The sequence below is a fragment of the Nicotiana tabacum genome, chromosome 10 (genome assembly GCF_000715075.1).
Source record: "Nicotiana tabacum cultivar K326 chromosome 10, ASM71507v2, whole genome shotgun sequence".
Lineage (NCBI taxonomy): Eukaryota > Viridiplantae > Streptophyta > Magnoliopsida > Solanales > Solanaceae > Nicotiana > Nicotiana tabacum.
In genome coordinates this window covers 41,201,042-41,210,953 of record NC_134089.1, presented here as the reverse complement: position 1 = coordinate 41,210,953, position 9,912 = coordinate 41,201,042, and the positions used below count along the sequence as shown (strand labels likewise).

The following is a 9,912-nucleotide window of genomic DNA, read 5'->3' as shown; positions in this document are numbered from 1 at the left end:
AATCTAAACAAAATGAAGTAAAGATGATTTCTTATATAAAAAATAAATAATTACACAAATCCTTGAGAGTTAGAATGTTCCTGCCAAGTATGGATCTGAGGAGAAACTTCTAATCTGAGTAATGGTGTAATGGACCCAATGTTTGATAATGCTAAGCTTATACAACACTAGATGACATTGTATGACTGCAATACCAAACCTAATTGAAGCTATATTTTCGCTTACTAGAGTTTTCAGTGGCATAGCCTATAGTATATGATATGTGCAACAGTTGCTTATGGGTGTTGCACCCACCTGGGCAGAACATATTAAATTACACTAATACTGCAACAATTATTTGCACTCCCTGTATAAAAGTTAAAATCTTTAGAATACCAAATGCCGACAAGTAATGAAAGACGTGCAAGCTGACCAATGATCAATATTTTCCATAGCTGCTTCATTGTATATAGAAACCATGAGAATCCACATATAATTGCACTAGTTAAGAGTGTATTATCATCAAACTCAATTATTCCTGAAACAAACTTATCTTCTTCCTTTTTGGATAAGTAATAAACTAATTAACAAGGTGTAAAGTGGCAGAAGATTCTTTTGTTGTACATTTGGACATTTGTTCTGTGGCTCTCTTTCTATGTGGTCTGGAGCTACGTTATGGTTTCCTTCCTGTCTGGTTAAGTAGCTAAAAAATATTATTGCAGAATCTCAAATAATGTTATAGTTACACAGATATAATATCTAAAAACAGAGAACCATATCTAAATAATGTTATAGAAACACAGAAACAAATTTGAAGAACAAACACCAAACAAAGCATAGGCTTTTATAAAAAATTCAAAAAGGGACACCCAAGAAAATGTAATCTGAAAAATAACTGATTGTCAAAAAAATATTGAGTAGTAGCAAACCAATTACTACCAAAAAAAAATTAAATTATCAAGATTTCACAAACCTGCAAAAATGGGTTATTGAGAAATATTAAACAAAGGTTAACTCAAAAGATATACAGAGAAAGAAATTGGAAAAGGAGAATCGAAAAAATCATATTTTCATACAATATCTTAATTGAATTATATGTAATGATCAATAAATTAAGTTGAATTCTATATCTACACATACCAAAAACATCGCAAAATCCTAGTACCAATCTAATCTATTCTATAGATATTTGGACTAGAGTTGACAAACAAACAAAACAAGCAATATACTTTTTTAGTATCGAATAGAAATCTAAATGGGGCGTGGCCAAGTGGTAAGGCAACGGGTTTTGGTCCCGCTATTCGGAGGTTCGAATCCTTCCGTCCCAGAACATATATATATTCTATGAGAATATAGATTGCTTTTTTAACAATGTTCTGTTTAAAATCGAAATGTTAGCTGGAATGTGATTGTTGTTTCTGATTTTTTTCTTCGATGAATCATTTTTTTTTCAAAAACGGAATCGAGATGCGAAAGAATCTATATTCCCTATCTCGTATTCTCTATCCCCTAAATTAGCCTAATTAGATTCCATTTTCTTTTTTGTGGATTTCTTGACTTTTCGCCAAGAGGGGGTTTTTGGTACTAATTAAATTCACTAAGTCTCTTAATTCTTAATCAATGAGTTAGGCTAAAATATCAAAAAATAGGAGCAAAAACTTGACTTAATCTGGACTTGTTTGGCTTTGTGCCTTGACAGCTCGCATTTTGTAAAAATCAAAAAGACTAGGACACCCCCGCTTTTCTTTTGATTTATGCTGCATCAGTCCCATAGAATGGGGTAGTTAGGAGTTAATCAGTAATGGGAAGACATTTATTTCAATATCTATAAACGGTGACAATTGCTCAGTCCACTCAGCCATCTCTCCCAATTGAAAAAGATAATTACTACATGAGATAGCACATAAGATAAAGGAAAGAATCTTTCTTTCTCTTTTTCTTCTTTCTATATTATATAGATATGTACAACTTTTATCATCAATTTCCTTTATTTCTTTATCTAAAGTAAAGGAGGGGCTTAGAAGAGCCAAGAATATCAAGAAAAATAAAGAAGACCTATTTTCTTTGTCTTGATTTTGTTCGAAAGGACCCTCTTATTCTCATGGCCTGGTCTGGTCAGTACCCAGCCGAGGCTCTTTTGTTCCAACGAATTTGAATTTGAAAACTAAAAAGCCTGTTATAGTTGTAATATTTCATTTTAATTGAATAGTTAATATTCAAGCAACAAGAAAAAATTCTCATTTTTTGTAAAAGTAAAATAAAACATATAAAATAGAAAATTCGATCAAAATAAAAGTCTCATTTATCTTTCTGCTTTTTTATTTTATGTTTACCACCTTGCTGGACTAAAAAAAAGAAGCTTTCGAGTATTCCACAATGCATTTTTATGTTATGATTTTAGTGGTTTTGACGAGCCGTATCTCTATCAAAACTCCTCCAGCAAAAGAAAAGATAGAACTTAATTCTGTAATTTAGTTATTTAAATGAACCCTCGTTTCCAAATCTCATCAAATTGGAATCCCCCCAGGAAAAAAGATCAACACTCTAATTTGGATGATTCTGTGACGACCCTATCTTATCCTATCTTGATTACCACAATTCCCCTGTTCGACAAAAGTTGCATTTGTATACAATAATCGGATTGTAGCGGGTATAGTTTAGTGGTAAAAGTGTGATTCGTTCTATTATCCCTTAAATAGTTAAAGGATCCTTCGGTTTGATTCGTATTCCGATCAAAAACTTTATTTCTTAAAAGGATTAAATCCTTTTCCTCTCAATGACAGATTCGAGAACAAATACACATTCTCGTGATTTGTATCCAAGGGTCACTTAGACATTGAAAAATTGGATTATGAAATTGCGAAACATAATTTTGGAATTGGATCAATACTTCCAATTGAATAAGTATGAATAAAGGATCCATGGATGAAGATAGAAAGTTGATTTCTAATCGTAACTAAATCTTCAATTTCTTATTTGTAAAGAAGAAATTGAAGCAAAATAGCTATTACTAGTCTCTTTTGAAATAGGCCTATTATTCTCCAAGTTTGACCAGTGAATCGAACGGGGATTCAAGTTTTTCATTTCATGAAGTAAAAATGCGGTTCTTATCTTTAAACCTTTCGAGGTATTTTATTGCATGTAAATGAAATGTGGAACTATAAATAGAAATCGAGTATTTTTTGGATTCTTTATTTTATTTTTTCTTTTTATTAAGTTCAACTAATTTCCTTTCTACAGAACAGCCGATTAGCAAATTCTATAGGTATAGATTTTATGAATCAAAAATAATGTGAAATAAAGATACCAGTCAATAGAGAACCTTTTTTTACAATTATGAATGTTTTATGGAATAGAAAAACTTGAAAAAAACACATATTGACCTTCTTTTTTTATTTCCAGTATTATGCAATTTTCACACATCTTTTGCCTATCTCGATAATATATTTTTTTGGACGACAATATTAGCTCGAAAATAAATAGTAGTAAAAAGAATTCGTTTTGAACAATAGATGTCTTTCACATCCAGCTATAACAATGAGTAATTTTTTAATTTCTAAATGGCAGTTCCAAAAAAACGCACTTCGACATCAAAAAAGCGTATTCGTAAAAATATTTGGAAAAGGAAGGGATATTCGATAGCATTAAAGGCTTTTTCGCTAGCGAAATCTCTTTCTACCGGGAATTCAAAAAGTTTTTTTGTACGCCAAACAAAAATAAATAAGTAATAAAACGTTCGAATAATTTGAATCAACTTGAAAAAAGAATTCAATTATTCTTAAATTATTCAATTATTATCTAATTGAATAATTTAACGATTTCCCTTTCATATTTGATATTGATTAGCTCACCAATCAATACGTAATGGAACTCGCTTCGCTTTTCTGATTGATAGATAAAATAATAGAATTAGGAAATCCTCTATTTACTGAATAATAACTTTTTTGTTGACAAAAGAGTAAACATCATTTCTATTCCAAGGTTGGGAGTTTCATTTTCCCCATCGACCTATTTGCAGAATTCCATTAAAAAAAATCTATATTTCCATTCTATTTCCATATCTATAGAAGAACGTATATAAAAATCTTTAGTGAAATTAGTGAAAGTTAAGAACTCATTGAAACTAATTGATTCTATTTTGAAACCTTTTTGTTTTGTCTAACTTTCTAACTCTTTAGTTTTGTCTGAATTATTATATAGATCCCCATATATATCTTGCCCTTAACCCAATAGAGAAAATTGCTTAATGAAATTCTGTATGGCTGGTTGTCAATTTTGAGCGATGCAAAATAGGTTCTTTTCTTTCTATTTTGTCTTCAAAATCCATTTTTTGTTTTAGATTTCTGAAATAAAATAAATAGGAAATAGCTGATTAAACAATGAAAACAAAAAATTTGGGAACTTTATTCCTTAGTTGAGTATAGAACGGTTTAGTTACAAGAGTTCAATTCGAGGAAAGCATAAAATATAGGAAAGTCCCAGGTTAAATAAAAAAAACTAAGACTCTAAACTCAAATCTAAAATAATGAACCTTCAACTTCAAATTCCTATTTGAACAACTTTTTATTGTTATTGATCCATTTGAATCATTACTAAACTAAAATAGCTTCCTCAATCTCGACAATTGCTTATTCATAGGCTATTATGAGTTCAAGACAGGCCGCTATGGTGAAATTGGTAGACACGCTGCTCTTAGGAAGCAGTGCTAATGCATCTCGGTTCGAGTCCGAGTGGCAGCATACCGTCTTCTAAAAAGGATAAATAGATCTTATAATGAATTCAATTCCCGATTTCCTTTTTAGAATTATGTAATTAAGGGACTCTTCTTTTTAAAGATTTTTTATGATATTTTCAACCTTAGAGCATATATTAACTCACATTTCCTTTTCGATCGTTTCAATTGTAATTACAATTCATTTGATAACCTTTTTAGTCGATGAAATCGTAAAACTATACGATTCATCAGAAAAGGGCATAATAGTTACTTTTTTCTGTATAACAGGATTATTAGTTACTCGTTGGATTTCTTCTGGACATTTCCCACTAAGCGATTTATATGAATCATTAATTTTCCTTTCATGGAGTTTCTCCCTTATTCATATAATTCCGTATTTCAAAAAAATGTTTTAATTTTAAGTAAAATAACTGGCCCTAGTGCTATTTTTACCCAAGGCTTTGCTACGTCAGGTATTTTAACTGAAATACACCAATCTGTAATATTAGTATCTGCTCTTCAATCAGAGTGGTTAATAATGCACGTAAGTATGATGATATTGGGCTATGCAGCTATTTTATGTGGATTATTATTATCAGTAGCACTTCTAGTGATTACATTTCGAAAAAATAGACAGCTTTTTTATAAGAGCAATGGTTTTTTAAACGAGTCATTTTTTTGGGTGAAAATGTTTTACAAAATACTTCTTTTTTTTTCTGCTAAAAATTATTACAGGTCCCAATTGATTCAACAATTGGATTATTAGAGTTATCGGGTTATTAGTTTAGGATTTACTTTTTTAACCATAGGAATCCTTTCGGGAGCGGTATGGGCTAATGAAGCGTGGGGGTCGTATTCGAATTGGGACCCAAAAGAAACTTGGGCATTTATTACTTGGATCGTATTTGCAATTTATTTACATACTCTAACAAATAGAAATTTGCGGGGTGCAAATTCTGCAATTGTAGCGTCTATAGGCTTTCTTATAATTTGGATATGCTATTTTGGGGTCAATCTTTTAGGAATAGGGTTACATAGTTATGGTTCTTTTCCATCAACATTTAATTGAATTCAAGACAAGTTATTACAAATACAAGAGCGGGTGGCGCATTGTATGAACCAGCGTGCGGACCGTGTGAATCATCAATACAATATTTGATTCACACGGTTTTCTACCATATGTAGTTCAATTTTATTGTTTTTACTTAACTTAAGAGTTAAGAGAAGAAAAAAAGTCTTCTTTTTTTCATTGTCCAAGAATGTTTTTCAAAACAAACATAGGTTTTTTTATTTCAGTCATCCAAATTATCTATAAAAAAAAATTAGATAGAATAACCTCGACCTTGTCAACTACCAATTCAAAGTCACGATCAATTCCTTTTTCAAATCCTGCTGCAGCTGCACGAGCCCTTCCCGCGTGCCACAAATGACCTACGAAGAAGAAGAATTCTAGAACAAAATGAGAGGTAGCTAAACAACTTCTAGGAGAGACATAATTGAATGCATTGATCTCGGTAGCTGCACCACCCACGGAATTTAAAGAACCTAAAGGAGCATGAGTCATATATTCTGCGGAACGCCGTTCCTGCCAAGGTTGTATGTCTTTTTTCAACCTACTCTTTTCAACTTTGTGAATCAAATTCCTTATTTTCTGTTTTTTTTAATTCACAATTACAATTATAGCCTGTCTCTGTAAGGTGAGAGTGGAATTTATCCTTTATTTTGTCCTTTCCATTCACTCGAATTTCTTCCATTTCATCGATTTTGTCCGGATCCCACCTTTCTTCCGAAAAAAGGGAAGGAGAAGGATAAGGATCTTTTTCAGTGGATCCCTCTTGTTCCTGTTTAGTCCCCTTCATTTCGGAAGTTGTTTCTATTTCTACATCTCTTTCTTCCTCACTTTCCACCCTTTCTTTTGTTTTTGAGGCTTCTTTTAGTTTCATAGTAAGAATGGGTGGGCTTCTCTAGTACGAAATGGGCCACTTCAAATAGGTTCATTGCTCCGGCACAGAATACGATTAATCCAGCATGGGCTACATGAGCCCCTAGTAGTTTACCAGATAAATTGATAAGTCGGGCATTCCCGGCCCACCAAGCGAAACCAGTGATTTCTTGGTCACGACCAGCTAAGGCTAAAGTTCCATTAAAGAGCGTTTCCATGTGGTAGAACCTCCTCAGGGAATATAAGGTTTTCATGAGGCTGAACTTGAGCTTCCATCCAAGCGCGAATACCTTCGTTTAAGAGAATATTTTTGGTGTAGAAAGTCTCAAATTCAGGATCTTCCGCTACGCGAATTTCCTGAGAAACGAAGTCATAGGCACGTAGGGCTAGACCGACTACTCCAAGAGCACTCATCCATAAACCGGTTACTGGTACAAATAACATAAAGAAATGTAACCAACGTTTATTGGAAAAAGCAACCCCAAAGATTTGGGATCAAAAGCGGTTAGCGGTGACCATTGAATAAATTTCTTCGGCTTGAGTTGGGTTAAAAGCACGGAATGTATTTGCACCATCACCGTCTTCAAATAAAGTATTTTCTACGGTAGCACCATGAATGGCGCATAGCAAAGTAGCGCCCAATACACCGACAACTCCCATCATATGAAACGGGTTCAACGTCCAATTATGAAACCCTTGAAAAAAGAGGATTAATCGAAATAGAGCTACTACACCAAAACTAGGTGCAAAGAACCAACCAGACTGACCTAGTGGATAAATCAGAAATACATAAACAAAAACAGCAATTGGACCAGAGAATGCGATTGCATTATAAGGTCTCAATTGAACAGATCGAGCAAGCTCGAATTGACGTAACATGAAACCTATTAGGCCAAAAGCTCCATGGAGAGCAACAAAAGTCCACAGACCCCCAATTGACACTAACGAGTAAAATCTCCTTGTGCTTCAGGACCCCATAGTAACAACAACGAATGTGCTAAACTATTAGCAGGAGTAGAAACCGCGGCAGTTAAGAAATTGCAGCCTTCCAAATAAGAACTGGCCAATCCATGGGTATACCATGAAGTTACAAAGGTTGTACCTGTGAACCAACCCCCTACAGCGAAATAGGCACAAGGAAAGAGCAATAGACCGGACCAACCTACAAAAACGAAACGATCCCTCTGTAACCAGTCATCCATAATATTAAATAAATCATTTTTGTCTTTGGTAAACTTACCAAGGGCTATAGTCATAGTGATCCTCCTATTCAACTACTTCGACCATTTCCGAGCACCTCATATCTTTTTCGGGGCGTCCGAAGATTCGATCATTTTTGTATGATTTCTCTTGCACTGCCCTTTCCAATGGGTTTCGAAGATAAAAATGCTTTATTGATTGGCCCATAAACTGACCTAGGTAAATCCATGAACTCCATTGGATTATTCCTTCTGACTAAGCATATGAACCATGAATTGTCCTAAAAAGACAATTCAATCAATCCTTTGTTTTGAAAGAACTCTTCAAGGACCAGGCGATCCCTTTCCTTCATACTTCATATAAATAAATCTAAAACCCCAGAGTATATCTTTCCATGGATCGAAGGAAAAAAGACAACTCGATCGAATATTTATTTTTAGATTCTTTTATCTGTTAGAAAAAGAGATAATCTACTATTTTTCCTTTTCGATTTTCCTTTTAGAAAATCAAAAATTCAATAAAAATAAAATAAATAAGAGACTGGAAATGAAAGTCTCTTTCTCGGATCTATTCTTCATCACACTGTTGGAATAAAACAAAAATACTGGATGCAACGATATTGAAATATTTGGTACATGAAGCCACGATCTGATAGATATACATCTAAATCTACAATCTACTTAATATAATATAGATATATAATCTAGATAGAAATTAATGATGAAATTAATCTTTGATCTGGAATCAAAGAAAGATAATAAATGGCTCTTATGGTGTGACTTGGAAGAAAGGTTTCTATGTAGAGGAAAGGAATAACAATTTATTCCTATAATTTTTCCTATAGAAAATCTAGTAACAAGAAGATTTAATCGGAAATATCGACAAATTCTTGTGGAATCCAAAACAAAAAAATGAAATTAAAAAAAATCAACTGCTCCAATTTCATCTCTATCGAATTTTAATATCAGAATAGCGGATATAGTCATGATTCAATAGGTCAGGTCCACTTACTTTTTCTTTTGTTGATTTCTAACCTTTCGAATGGATTTGGTTGGTATAATGGAAAATAGGAATATTCGGTGATTCAAGAAGTGACTTTTCATTATTCAGAAATTCATAATAATGAAAATTGACTAAACAAATGTTCAACTTTATAACTAAGTATAATAATTAAGTATAATGATAATGTATTATCCAGTTAGTTACTTTTTTTATTACAAATAAAAATACAATTCTCCCCTCAAATATGAATACTAGATTGGAGTTTTACAAAGCCCCTTATCGGATTTGAACCGATGACTTACGCCTTACCATGGCGTTACTCTACCACTGAGTTAAAAGGGCCTTTTTGATTTAATTCCGGAATTATTCACTATGTGGATAAAATATCTATATGTACATATATTATAAACATAAGTATATATGCATAAGTACATGCAGTAGATACATAGTGTCTAGTGGCTCATTGTTGAATAATAAAATGGATTTACCTAGGAAGTCTAGGAGAAAATGCAATGAATTGTTTCAAGACCGACTCGAATTGTGGTTTAGGACATCTCTCTTTTAAGGAGGCAGCGGGGATTCGAATTCCCCTGGGGGTAGGGTACTACGAAAGGAAGTTGATCATGGATTACCAATAAGTCTAAAATTGATTCTTCATGGGTCGATGCCCGAGCGGTTAATGGGGACGGACTGTAAATTCGTTGGCAATATGTTTACGCTGGTTCAAATCCAGCTCGGCCCAAAAATTCGCCAATCCGCCATGAGATGATATAACCCCCTTTGTACTTCAGAAATACCCGATCCGGAGATAAAAAAGAATTAAATTTTCTGCTAGATCCCATATTTCCCTGGGATTATAGTTCAATTGGTCAGAGCACCGCCCTGTCAAGGCGGAAGCTGCGGGTTCGAGCCCCGTCAGTCCCGATGGATCCAATAAATATATCAATAAATCTCTCCCTTTTATGAAGGGGACCGGGGGCAAAATTTCATTGTCAAAGCAAAGGGGAAATCCTTATTTCTTTTTTCTTTCCTTTTGGAAGGGCCTGCTGTATTTGTGTACAAGCTAAAGTTTTTT

At 33.4% G+C, this 9,912-nt stretch overlaps 1 non-coding gene across 1 annotated transcript; it reads right to left on the bottom strand.

The window, feature by feature from the left end:
• Positions 1–9,107: 9,107 nt before the first annotated feature.
• TRNAT-GGU (transfer RNA threonine (anticodon GGU)) lies at positions 9,108–9,179 on the bottom strand. The gene has a single exon. It is a non-coding gene; the product is annotated as a tRNA-Thr (tRNA).
• Positions 9,180–9,912: the final 733 nt, after the last annotated feature.